The 14,138-nt window shown below is 47.8% G+C and overlaps 1 long non-coding RNA gene across 1 annotated transcript; it reads right to left on the bottom strand.

Annotated features, from left to right (window-relative positions):
- Positions 1 to 1,887: 1,887 nt before the first annotated feature.
- LOC309638658 lies at positions 1,888 to 13,859 on the bottom strand. The gene is made up of 3 exons (XR_014251233.1): positions 12,553 to 13,859; positions 12,239 to 12,462; positions 1,888 to 7,522 (listed from the first exon to the last, which is right to left on the bottom strand). It is a non-coding gene; the product is annotated as an uncharacterized lncRNA (long non-coding RNA).
- Positions 13,860 to 14,138: the final 279 nt, after the last annotated feature.

The following is a 14,138-nucleotide window of genomic DNA, read 5'->3' as shown; positions in this document are numbered from 1 at the left end:
CTGCCTCCTCTGAAGCTGTGCATAATCCCTGCCCCGTCTACTCTGTAAGGCTGCCGGCAGGGAACAGAGCATCGTATACGCACGATTAAAATGACACAGAGGGCTCACAGAGCTTTGTCAGTGGGGGCTGTCACTGTGATCGTTATTGCTCCTTATTAAACCACTTGCACGTTTGTGCTGACCAAGACGGCTGACATGTTGGAGAGAACAGGGGACGGGATGTTGACACAGCTACTAACTCGCCATGTGCCCTTGGGCATCTCCTCTCCTGCTCTTGGAACCCAGAGGCTGTGCCAGGTCATCGTCATGTCCCTCTGGGATTTGGAGGTTGACGATGTTGAAACCCTCCAAATTGACTTCAGCTCTAGACACTTTGGAGAGGGACAATCTGTTGGTATCACACTCGTTGGTTGCTTTAGGCCAGCCTTTCTTGGCGGTCGCCCTGGGGGTGTCTGGGGAGGGCTGCCTAGGCGCTTGCTGCAGCCCACATGCAAGGCACCAGTGGAGGTTGCAAGCACATATTTGAGAGGAACATAATTGTCCTTCAGCACAAAGTCTGGCAGCTGCAGAAGATGTAGGTCCCTGGCCCAGGGGTTTTCCAAGCCTGGTCAGACTTCTGACTCCTACCCAGTGTGTTTCTGCACCAGAGGTGCAGTGAGGGCAACCTTCTGATTCACCCACTCGCAGTTCTCGATTGGGGCTCTTGACAAACCACCAAGTTACCCATCTTTCCGACCTCTCCCTGCTGTTTCATGCTGTTTTGCCTCTCAGTAGTCCCACATCGCATCCCAACCCCACAGGGCGTCACAGAGAATCAGGGGGCCACAGAGCCTCTGCACTGGAAGAATCTAGAAGCTTGATTCCACTGGTCTTTAAATCTTTCCAGTAGTTTTGTCAAAAGAAAGTGAAATCACCAAAAGTGATACTTTTTAAAGTTCAATCTTATAACATTGGTGTATCATAGAGCCCATAAATGAGCACAGGGGTGCTGTTCTGATGGACCTCAAAATGGAAAATTCGGGATTAGGGCTGACGGTTATAATCCCATGGACATCAGCATTCAATTTAATCTGCAACTGCTGTCGTTGCAGGTCATTAAGAAGGTAAGCAGCTGCAAATGGTAATTGTTTTTAATTAACTTCAATCTTAGGTTACCCTTCAATTAAACAGAGATAGCTAAGAAGCATCATTTGAGGTCTGTTTAAAAACAAATTCGCCTGTCTCTTTGGGAGTTCGGGTGGACTGGCAAGTTTAGAAACCACAGATGAGGTTACTCAGAGTCATGAACATGCTTTCCACATCTGTATCTCTCAGTGCCCAGCATGGCACCTGGAACCTGATAAATGTTTGTTGAATGAATGAACAGATGATGGTCAGTTTACTTGATGTTTTAAACTTGAGTCTATCTTTCTGCCCTACTTTCCACCATATTCTCAGTGAAGATGATGATATAGATAGATGGTAGACAGATAGATAGATAGATAATTGATTGATAGATAAACAGATGATAGGTAGATTGATAGATGATAGGTAGATAGATGAGAGAGGATTGATTGATGATAGATGATAGATAGATAGATAGATAGATAGATAGATAGATAGATAGATAGATAGGGATCTAGGAGTGTCTCAGAGTCATCCTTGGAAGAATGAACTCTCATTGTCTAGCGCTGTCAGTGAAGAGCTCACATCCACATTTTTATACAAAACCTTAACTCCTGCAGGGACAGACCTTCACCTTACTAGAAACCACATTGCTCAGCTTCCCTTGCAGCTAGGTGTGGCCACGTAACTAAGTTCTCTGGTGGAATATGAGCAGAACTGAGGTGTGTAAATTCTGCATCACTTGTACATGAAAATAAATTGCCCTCCACTTCTACTATGAAAATAAATTGCCTTGTTTCCTGTGAGCAAAAGCTCTGACAGTATGGATGAAGACAACTCTCTGGAGGATGGCAGAGCAACGAGACAGAAGGAGCCAGGGGGCCGAGTGACCATGTGGAGCAGAGCTTCCCAGCTGGCCTGGGCCCCTCACCTCCAGGCTGTCATGACACAGAGAAACAGTCTTCAGTCTAATTGGGCTCTTGGTTTCAGCAGCTTACACAGCCTCCGTGGTAACTACTACCCCAGTCTGGGAGGTACTCCTCAATTACTTTTTGCAGAGGGTGTATTTTGCTAAAACTATAAAAGGTCAAGGTCAGGGTGTGGTATGTGGAATCCAAGAGGAAAAGTTAGATCCCTCTCTCCAGGATCCAACCTTTCAGGGACGTGTAGAAAGGACCAAGGTGATGAGACACCAGCAGAAGAAGGGGTGGTTCTCAGGGATTTGGAGGAACGATACTGCGGGGGTCTCACGGGCCTTCCATAACCCATAGCTCTGACCACTCCCCTCAGTCCCAACCAAGTTCTAACCTCAGAAGGGTGGGGGCAGCCTTTCAAAGAAGCAGTGTCTGTAAGTCCTTGTTGTCCCAGGACTCCCCTCTGAAAGCATTTCCAAACATTCCCTCTTGATGCAGAGAGAGAGAGAGAGAGAGTGTGTGTGTGTGCATGGGTGGTGCTGTGAGGGCTAGCCAGAGAGGGCTGAGGTGCAGGATCTAAGCAGGGCCCCCCATGGAAGCCATGCTCTAACTTTCATGCTCTGTGTCCATTGCCCAGCTGTGACGGATTGTGGCTCTCACACCAGACTTGGCTTTTTCCCCAGATCTCAGGAGACAGAATCACTGGGTAATGCCCCTCAGGGCGCAGGTCCCCTGTGCCTAGCAGGCAGCCCCTTCTTGGCTTGGACCTTCCACCTCCAACACCAACATACAAGGCCACGGAACTTGTAGCCCAGCTTGCTCACAGGTCCTCCCACCTGTTCCCTTCCAAGGGCCTATTCTTCCCTTTGTGATCTTTCTGAAGTTGACACAAAACCCCAGGACTGTGATGGGACTTCGATCTGAGTAACAGAATCAGGCAGAGGGAGACAGTAACATACGCTGAAAAGCCTTTTCGGCTGGCTTTGGGTTTGGATGTTTAATGAGAGCAAATTCTGGAAAAGCCGGGAAATAAAAACTGAAAGATGTAAATAGACAGAGATTATCGTTGAATTCTTGTAATTGTCTTACAAGTCCCTCTGGAGGGGCAGACAGTGACTAAGAAGGGACTCTGACATGGGATGACGATTAGGGCTTGGCAGGCAGAGGTGCGGTTAGAGTTGGTCCCGAACGAAGCTAAATGTTCCAATCCGGGTTTTTTCTATCACTGGTTTTGTCAGTTTTCCTCCTCCCGCCCCCGCCCCGCAGGCGTGTAAGGCGTGAGTCAGGAAGGGGATGCCGAGGATCTACGGAAATGGGCTGGGTCGCTCCCGCTTAGCTGATCCCCACACGGAAGGGCTGGGTTGGTCCTCGCTCTGCCCTAACCAGTCACAGGAAGGGACAAAGGTTTCCTTTCACTTCTGTAGGCCTCTGCCTCCTCATGGAAAGGGTGGTTCCATTCACCTCTTACCATCCCTGTTGGCTTGTTTTTCCTTTTACCTGTGTGCCTGCCCTGAGCTGGACCCCAGCTACGGGGCCCACAGAAGGGACGATCTCAAGAGGTCAGGGGTGCCACTGAGGCTATGAGACCAAAAGCTGCATGAACAACACCTGGCTCTTATCTGGAGCTGACCTGACCTCATCTGGCTGGGTGAACTTGGACATGTTACTGAGCTTCTCTGAGCTTTAGTTGTTTAATCTGTAAAATGGGAGTTGTGAGTATTAACATTTAGAGCAATGTGGATGGACCTTGAGGGTATCATGCTAAGTGAAATAAGTCAGGCAGAGAAAGACAAATACTGCAAGGGGTCACTTACATGTGGAATTAAAAAAAAAAATCAAACTCATAGAAACAGAAAATAGAAAAGTGATTGCCAGGGGATGGGGGTGAGGGAAATAGGGAGAGGCTGGTCAAACTTTCAGCTATACGATGAATAAGTCCTGAGTATTTAGTGTGTAACATGGTGACTATAGATCATAACACTGATTACATAATCGAAATTTGCTAAGAAAGTAGAACTTAAATGTTCTCATCCCACTAAATTAACAAAAAAAAAAGGTAGTGATGAATGTGTTAATTAACTAGATGGGAGGAATCCTTTCAAAATGTATACATATATCAAATCATCATGATGCACACTTTAAATATTTCACGATTTTATTAGTCAATTATACCTCAGTAAAGCTGAAAAAATGGGAGTTGTGAGAATTAAATAGCATGTTCCGCATAATATGCATAGCGTAGTGCTTGGTTGAGCACTACCGCTGCTATTTTTTCTGACTTCTTCATGGGCCAAGACTGCTTCCTGCCAACCAGACCTGGCCTCTGGATTCTTCAGCATCTCCTTGGCCTCTGACTCTGAAGCTCAATGTTGACCTTGGTAAAGATGGTGTCACACATCTTTAAAAGATTTCCCTCCCATCAATAGCTACCCAGCACTGCAATAGCCACTTTGCATCCTTATTTCCAATTCTTTCAGCATTCTCACAGGTAAGGCATTAGTTTCTTTGTTTTACAGAAAAGGAGACTGAGACTCAGTGAGAATAATTGAACTGACCAAGGCCACGCACAGAGAAAGTGCGGGAGCCAAGATTTGTACCAGTTGGGTCTGGTGCCAAAGCCCACAGAACACCATCCCCCACCCCCATGGGTACCAGATGGGCCCTTCCAACTTCACTCCATCCTCTGAGACCAAGTGTACAGTGGCCGACTTGGGCCAAGGGCACAGGATGGGGCCTATGGGTTTGAGCGGACACAGCAGGCCAAACACCTGATTCTGGCCACATGGACCTCACGCTCCAGGCAATGGAGCCAGACTGCAGGCTGGAGTCTTCCCAGGAACACTTGGAGAAGAAATAAAGTCCTGACTGGCGACATCCAGCCACAGACCCACAGAAAGATGATGGCGCTTCACTAAGGTGGAATTTTAAATTTGGACAGAGGCTGGTAATGAATTGTGTCTTGCTGCTATCTAGAAAGAAAGAACTTGCCCAGCAAATTAATAATGTAAACAGGATTTCCCAGAAGAACCTTTAATCCATGTAATCCTTTACAATTCAATAAACATTTCATGAGTGCGTTGGAGATACAGAACTGAATGAATCTTTCCCTTTCAAAGGGAGCTCACAATCCAGCCCAGAGACAAGCATCTAAGTGTACACACACACACACACAACGTTTAAATTTTTTAATTAAAAAAATCAAGTTCTGCATGAGCACAGTGACCAGAGGAATGAATTGGGTTTGGCAAGGTCCAAAAAAGCTTAAGCCGCAATCACCAATTTTAGAAACACATTTCCTTCAGAAACACTTTTAATTTGAGAGATTAGCTTAGTGATTAGAATTATTCCCATCAAGTTGGATATCAAAGCAAGAGATCAAAAGGCTGATACCACCTCAACTTTAGTAAGCCTAGTTGAAATTATTATGTGAGCTTTTAAATAGTAAGACTTGCCCCCTCCTCGGGATGTTCTAGAATTTAGATGCACATTCAGTTCAAATGCACATTCCCCTCAGTCCAAGTTAGTCCAGCTTCTCTGTGGGCCATGAGTAGAAAGCTTCTGTTTTCTATTTCTCAGGGGGTCCCAGAGCGGTTTTTTGCAATGAACATTTCCCAGAAAAACATGGAGAATATGGTACAGAGGGGTTCAGGGTTAAGACCAAATGCAGAGCACGTGTGATGGTACCAAAGGGATGGGAACAGGACCATGAACTTGGCATTTAACCAGATTTCCTGGGGCAACAGAAGAGGAAGAACCTGGGTGAGGATGTTAGTCAATAGATGTCAATGTCTGGAGGCAGAGTTGGCCAAGAGGCAAGAACAACGGAGCAGGAAGAGGCTTTGGGTCTGAGGCATCTACTTCGGAGGGTGGTTGGGAGGCCACGAACCCTCGGTGACAGATGCTGGAGCCACAGGGGGTCCACACGACCAGTGGGCGCCCTCAGCGGTTACCTCCCCGGGCTCAGCCCCGGTTGGCCGCTCCGTTCGCCCCCTCTCTCAAAACCCAACATCCCTCCTTGAAAGTTCACCGGAGCTCGACTCCACTGACTCAGCAGGCCGTGGAGCACTGAGAAACCCTTTGGGGGAAATCCAAAGCCCAGATCTTATTCTGAGAACCTCCCACCACCGGAAGGAAACAAAGATCATGACACTCAGCACTTTCCAGACACCATTCCTCTCTCCAGTGGTGGCACCGGCTGGGGGCTGGCGGCTCTGCAGTTATTTTTACCCTCCGATTTCCGGAATTGCCGACTAATCTTGGTTACAGGATACCACAGTCAACGCCACTCCGTCCACAGCAATCACAAGAAGCCTCAGCCACAATGCGCAGCTGTGCATGGCCGCACTCATCCTTACCCCGGCCGTACTGCCCCGGCCATGGAGCCAAGTGCCAAGGTCCCCGCTGGATGGAGAGCGGGCAAGGGGGTGGGGCAGCTCCCTTGTGCCCATCAAGCGTCAGACGTGACGTGACACGCGTCTAACCAACAGCCTCTGCCGGTCGGAGGACGGCACCAAAGTCCAGGGCTGGTGTTTTCATCCTTCAAAGCTGAGTGTTCCAATGGTTTGTGGCAGAGCCAGTCCAATAGCCACAAAGAGCTACTTTCTTGCTCCCATCCTGTGTTAATAATCACAAACTCCACAGTGGTTCCTTGCCCCCTGACCTCTCACCTATGAACCTCCAGGCACATTACCTTTTGTTTTCCATCTTCGTCTTTCTGCCTACAGACTCTCTGAGGTTCCAGAGGCTGGTGTATTTTAAGAAAGAACTACTTCCTCAGTGTAGATGGAAAAATAATGTTAAAGCTGGAGAAAAATTTGAAACCAAGATAGGATTTTTCTTCTGCCTGGAATATAGGGGAAAGAATCCTATGAACCGTAAACTCCCACTCAAGGCAGTTTCAGGCTGGCAGCAAGGAGGTGTTGAAGGGTAATGAGAACCACCACCGTGATCTCTCCTCCAATGGCAGCCGAGGGTTGATGGCTAGAAAACAGGCGAAGAATAATTGCTTATAATTGTTAATAACGGCAATTATTACTGTAATAAGGAGAATCCTGCCTGAGGCCAAAGGCTGGCCCTGCTGTGCTCTCAGCCTTCTCCCGGGAGGAGGGCCTCACACTGAAAATTCCCCTAACTCCTCGTGATCAAAATATTGTCAACCAAAAGCCATTGAATATCCAAACCACCATTTTCTCCTTCTGTTATTGACCAGTGTTGCTTAAGTCTCAAAACACCACTAAATTAGAAAGCCTTTCCCCGTCGGATTTCCCGTAGAAAATTAACTTGGATCAAGAAGGATTCGGTGTGGGTCGGACTTGAAATCCGCCCGCCTCAGGGAGCTCAGATGTTGGCCCACGGCCTCCTCTTCATAGGTCCACTTCCGGTGACCGTTCATCACGGGATTTGCAGGGCAGGTGTTCTCCATTTCAGTTACCCGAGCTGGGACTCACTGGCTGCAGAGTTACCAGTCCCCCGGCAAAGGGCATCGCAGGGCTAAGAAGGCCGGGCTGAGGGTGGGAGGAAGAGAGAAAAGAAGGTCACAAAAATAACAGACTTGATAGGTCCACTGTTTCATCATGCAATATTCAACTTATTAGACGCTGGCCCAAAATAGCTGCTCACTTACTGCCTTTTCCTTTTGCGTTGGCTCCAAGAAACACGAAACGAGAGGTAGCCGAACAAAATGCCTCATTCATGAGAGTCTGGCGGATGCAAGCGAGTTCATGACTTGATAATCCCCGACAGCCCTCATTAAATCAGGGAGCCGCAGGTGTGAAGGCCGCTGGGGGCGAGGGCTGTAATCTGGGCCAGAGCACTGGGGCGCTGTCAGTTGAGGGACCTTGTCAGGATGGGGCAGCTTTCCAAGTTGATAAGGGAACAGTGCCAATTCGGAATGAATGCTTAAGGCAGAAGTCTCTTTTCACGGCAAGAACTCAGAGGCTGTTCTCTTAATCTGATGTGTGTGCATAAATGCTTGGTTTCTTCAGCAAAATTGAACTCCCGATACCCCAAAACTGGCAGAAAGGGGGAAAAACACCTCCTGGTGGGTAGGAGTTCATACTTCTCCCAGGCCTGACGTTCATCCTTCAAAACTTAACCTTCCTCGTAGGGATCAATCCCAACTGCCGTTTCCTGCACACCCACTTCAGGAGACAGCCTTCTTGTTCGACCAAGGGAGAGAGCATCTCCACTTGGGAAGGAGGGCCTCCCTCTGGGGACCCTCCCTCCTCATCCATCTCAGACAGAATTTTATTAGGGAAGTGAGTGCACCTCAGGGCATGTTTGTCTGACAAAGAAACAGGTTTATGGGATGGGTTGGGGGGGGGCAGGATTAGCTGCCACCATTGTAGTGTGATTTTAGGAATGCCTTTAGGAAAGTTTAAGGTCAAAAAAATTTCTCCCATACTGCCTTTTTTCACGGATCCCTGAAATCCCTCAGCCTAAGATTTTGTTAACTTTGGTAAATTGCAAGTACTAGTGAAAATCGTAACACGCAATGCTGTTTCTAATATTACAAGGTACCAAGAGGGGACACCGAGGAGTGAAAGAAACCAGGTCCTGGCCCCCCACCAGCAAGCTTTTGATTGGCAAGGCACAGTCACAAAAGAGAACTGACATCTAAGGCAGCTTTGACAACCTCTTTGATCCTTAGTTTCTTTATCTATAGAATGGGGATGATGATAAAAAAAAACAGGACCTAACTCCAGAGGATTGTCAAGAAAATGTAATGAAGTCCGGAAATCTGCATGAGCACCTCAACGTTATATTAGTCAAGTGGAAACTTCCTATGGCACCGTTTTCCAGAAAATGGGATCCAGGGAAGCACAACCTTCCAGGTGGTTTTGGTTACTGACCTATATTGATCTAGCAGAGGATGTGCCCCCCAGGGATGGAGGCCACAGCCCCGCGCCCCAAAGATTTGTCTTTGTGAGGTCTCAGAGTCAATGGGTCTGGAGAGGAAATACTGGCCTCTGCCTGGGTCTCTTGGTACACAAATTGTCTCATCTATGGGAACATCAGATTTTCAACTTACAAAATACACATATACACCTATACTTAGTGAAAATGCCTATTACTAATTAACTCATTCACCTGGTCACCTAGATAGCAACCAGTATTTGAGGAACTGGGAACAAAAACACAGAAGTCATTCAAAACAATCCAAACCATTGAAATTCAACCACCGTGGCAACACACTTTGCAAGCAGACAAGAAAAATGTAAAACTGAAGCTATTTCTAATGGCTTTAGCTAAACAAAATAAACCTAGAGGGGAAAATAAAATGATTTCTTCCAACTGGAGTTTTTACAAGGGAAGAAAAATCAAATGCTTTCCTTAAAACTCCACAAAGCAAACACGACCCTTCAAAAGTCCATGAGAAATGGCAGGTATTTCGGTGATTAAGTTTGAGTGGATATGTAAGAAATGTTTCTGGAAAACTGTGGGGAAGCGGGCCGGGACAGCCCTCGTCAGAATCATCAGGGTTTGACAGTATTAGAAATGCAAGCCTGGAGCTACAAACTTGAAACCCAGGACTTGGAAACTGAATCCATTCTTAACTACCCCCTATCCTCACCTCCCAACAGAATAAAATCCCAATGTCCTCAGAAAGCTATAATTGTTGAGAAATAACAGGCAAAATATTTGAAATCATTAACATTTACTGGGGCTTTCCCTCTCTGTTTTTCTAATTGGCCTTTCTCTGTGTCGTTTGCCAGGTTTGCCATCACAAAATACTACAGAGTGGGGCGGCTTAAACAACAGAAATTTATTTATTTTCTCACAGTTCTGGAGGCCGGAAGTCCAAGATCAAGGCGTTGGCAGGTCTGGTTTCTCCTGAGGCCTCTCTCCTTGGCTTGCAGACAGCTGCCTTCTTCCTGTGTTCACACCTGGTCATCTTTCTGTGTACCCTCATCCCTGGAGTTTCTTTGTGTGTCCAAATTTCCTCTTCTTATAACGACACCAGTCAGATTGGACTAGGGCCCATCCTAACAGCCTCATTTTAACTTAATTACTTCTTTAAAGGTCCCATCTTCAAATATAGTCACAGTCTGAGGCACTGGGGGTTAGGACTTCAGCACGTGAACTCGGGGGGACACGATTCAGCTGGTAATACTCTGTTCTTTTTTTTTTAAGATTTTTTTTTTTTGATGTGGACCATTTTTAAAGTCTTTATTGAATTTGTTAAAATATCGCTTCTGTTTTATGTTTTGAGGATTTTTTGGCCATGAGGCATGTAGGATCTTAGCTCCCCGACCAGGGATCGAACCTGCATTGTAAGGTGAAGTCTTAACCACTGGACCACCAGGGAAGTCCCAATACTCTGTTCTTAATCTCTCTATACCTTTACACTGGGAAGATTCTGCTGGGGGCTCTCTAGCCTGTTTTCAAAAATCTGATAAGTAATTTCTATGTGCTTATTATGAGTGATGGCAACAGAAAAATACTGTTCTTGCCCTCAAGGAATTTTTATTCTAGATGTTGAGAGGAAATGTGACCTCAAATAAGCATAATATAAAGGCAGCCTGTGATGAGCACCATAAAAGACTAGGGCAGAGATCAGCAAACTTCATCCTGAAGGCCACATTTGGTCTGCTACCTGTTTTTATAAATTTTCACTGAAACACAGCCATGCCCATTTATGCATATATTCTTTTTTTTTTTTTAAGTATTTGTTTATTTATTTATTTATGGCTGTGTTGGGTCTTTGTTTCTGTGCGAGGGCTTTCTCTAGTTGCGGCAAGTGGGGGCCACTCTTCATCGCAGTGCACGGGCCTCTCACTGTCGCGGCCTCTCTTGTTGCGGAGCACAGGCTCCAGACGTGCAGGCTCAGCAATTGTGGCTCACGGGCCCAGCTGCTCCACGGCACGTGGGATCTTCCCAGACCAGGGCTCGAACCCGTGTCCCCTGCATTGGCAGGCAGATTCTCAACCACTGCGCCACCAGGGAAGCCCCTATGCCTATATTCTTTATGGCTGCTTTTGCAAAGTTGTGTAACTGTAACACACACAGCCAAAGATATTTATTATCTGGCCCTTTACAGAAGCAATTTGCTGACCCTTGGACTAGCGTCAAATTTTATCTGAGATGAGAGGCAGAAGGAAGCCCATCTGACCTTTGTCCTGAGAGTGTGTGATTTAATCTGGGCTTTGAGGGATGAATAAGAGTTCAAGAAGTAGAGGTGGGAAGGGGGTTCTAAGCAACATGAACAGCATGAGCAAATGTGTGAGGGGGTAGGAATTCAAGGCATGGTTGGAGCTCTAAGTGAAGACCCTCAGACATCAAGATAGGAGCCTGGACCTCTCTCAGACAGCTCTGGAGCACCTTGGAGGGTTTTGGAGCCAGGGCTAACTTATAACTAGCCCGCTGTGTGAGAAGCCCGGCACAGAATGCACAGATGAATTAGACCCAATTCCTGCCAGCCAGGAGCTTATGACTCTAATGAAGTGAATAAGACAAGTACCCAAACAATGACCGGACAGGGCAGAATACTGCCCCCCTGGGGGCAACTTAAGTTAGGAAAGTAGTCAAAGGGGGGTTCAAGCAAAGTCAAAGTTGATGATTGGGTGGAGGATGGATTATTGATGACAATAATGATAGTTCAGGTTCACTCAGCCTATCGTGTGAGTCAGGTCCTCTGCCACCTGCTTTGCACACACAACAATCCTGTGAGCAGATACTCATATTATCTCCAATTAACTGATGAGGAAACGGAGGCTCAGACTGAGAGAGATTCAAACCCAAGGTAGAGGTAGATTCAAACTACTATGGTGAGAGGGAAGGCAGGGAGGTCCTATTAAAGGACTTTTGCAGAAGTCCATCGTTTGGAGACAAGCGAACAGGAGGATTTAAGATTCATAGTTTACAGTTAGTATTCGAGCAGGCTCCAGTTTTTGAAAAAAACATTTCAAGGTGTAGAAGGATGACTGATATGCCTCAGTGTGTGTACTTGGCTCTGACATGTGGTTTGTGAAGGAGTGGATTCCCTGCTGCTCCTGTGGGTGTGATGTGCGCCTCCATTGTACACATGGGCCCCAGCGCTCCCTGGAGAGACGGGCAGAAGGAAAAGCTGGTCCTTCCAGGGGGAGCTCTAGAGAGGTGTAGTCCTCTATACCAGGCCGATAGTGTGTGCTCAGACCATAATGTCTTGTGCTTGCATTCAAATGGACCGTAAAAATACTCAAAGAAGTCCCTCCGACCCCTCCCACCATCCACAGGGCTACCTTGGATGCTGCAACAGCTCCCGGAGATGCCTCCAGAGGCTTGTGCTTCTAAGAACCAGGACAGAGCAGGGGGCCGGCGCATCAACGTGGAGATATCCTCTGGGCAGCGATTCCAGTTGGCGGTAAAATAGATGCCGTGCCATCCTGACAACAGCAGGAAGACAGCAGGGTTGCTTGGCTCCACCAGGGTCCTGATGGGGAAGGTCAGGAGCTACCTCCAGGGTCTGAGGGGACACAGAGAGGATTAAACGTGGGAACTCAGTAGCTCTTGGCTCCCCCCACCGACCCCCTCGCCTCCTGGGTTCCTCACATACCACCAGCTCCTAAATGACAAGCTACAATTACAGGAAAGTGCTAAAGTTACAAGTTGATCTAAACACTATTCGACAAAGAATATTCAGTGAAAAGGAACCCCAGGCGGTTATAAACCCTTTTAGCTGTGTTGAAACCATAAGGTTTGCATCCAAGAATGTGTTGTCTGTTTGAGGCCGGCCTTTATTCTTTCCGTCGGGTGCCAGTGGCATGCATTTCAAATGAGCAGTTGTCTGTGGCCCCAGAGTCTGTGGCCGAGGCATATCTAATCGGGTTGAACAGCCGTTCATCCCAGCTGTCAGCTCGCTGGAAATCAGAACATTATCTGCAACCACACACGACTCCAATAGAAGGTTGGCTCTCGGAGCCCTGAGCCTCCAACTCCCCCTGACCTGACCGTGGTGGCCCCTGGTTTTTCCTTTTCTTACGTGACTATGTGCAACAGTAGCAAAGCTATTTTAGGCATTAAAACAGCTAATTGCAGATTTCCATCAGGGCCAGCCGCTCAGAACACAGGTTTGGAAAGCACGTTGGTGGTCTCTGCCTGTGGGATGGTTTTGGCTTGTTTGCTTGAGAGGTCGCTCGTCCACACCCCAGACCCACAAAGCTGTTAATTGGAGGCTCTTCCATGTGAGCCGCTTGGTTCTGGGCGTGAGGAATTTAGTGGAATTTAGTGTGAAATAGCGTGTGATGTTTTCTTGGCCCTAAACGCGTGGCTGGAAGGGCCTTTAAAAGTCATCTCCTCAGCCTGCTTACTGGATAGATGAAGAAACAGCGGTTCAGAGAGGCCCACAGCTGGTAGGGGGCAGAGGTGGGAGGACACTGGGTTTCTGGACGTCCTTTACCATGCTCTCTCTTCTGAGATGTCTGCACAGTTCTGTCATGTCACTTAAAAGCTTCAGGGAGGCAGTAAAACAGGCTGGTTTACATCCAGGCCCTTCCATGCACCACAAGCAGTACGACCCTCGGCGAGTTATTTAACCTCGATGAACCGTGCTTGCACCATCTATAAAATGGGGATCATAGGCCGGCCTATCAGGTTGGTCAGTTAATTACATGAGCTCATGACACTTAGTGGCCCCCGACAGTGCTCAGTGGACCTATTACAAGTGTCACTATATGTGGCTGCTTTTGCTGAGGGAGACTCTGCAGATTCTCCACGTGGGAGGGGATGCACTGCAAGTTGGTTTTCATGCCGTGACCCCCTCCAGCTTTCGAAGTGCTTCCCATCATTTCTGAGAAGTGGTCTCCACAGGGTCAAGGAACCCAGGCCTGGGAAAGCTGGGGACACGGGGGGATCAAAGAAATTCAGGAGGGGCTTCCCTGGTGGCGCAGTGGTTGGGAATCCGCCTGCCAATGCAGGGGACGTGGGTTCGTGCCCTGGTCTGGGAAGATCCCACATGCCGCAGAGCGGCTGGGCCCGTGAGCCACGGCTACTGAGCCTGCGCGTCTGGAGCCTGTGCTCCGCAGCGGGAGAGGCCACGACAGTGAGAGGCCCACGCACCGCGATGAGGAGTGGCCCCCGCTCGCCGCAACTAGAGAAAGCCCTTGCACAGAAACGAAGACCCAACACACCCAAAAATAAATA

This window comes from Balaenoptera physalus (genome assembly GCF_965194825.1).
Source record: "Balaenoptera physalus genome assembly, chromosome: 11".
NCBI classification, from domain to species: Eukaryota; Metazoa; Chordata; class Mammalia; order Artiodactyla; family Balaenopteridae; genus Balaenoptera; species Balaenoptera physalus.
Note: the sequence above shows the minus strand (reverse complement) of the source record. Positions and strands in the feature narration are given on the sequence as shown.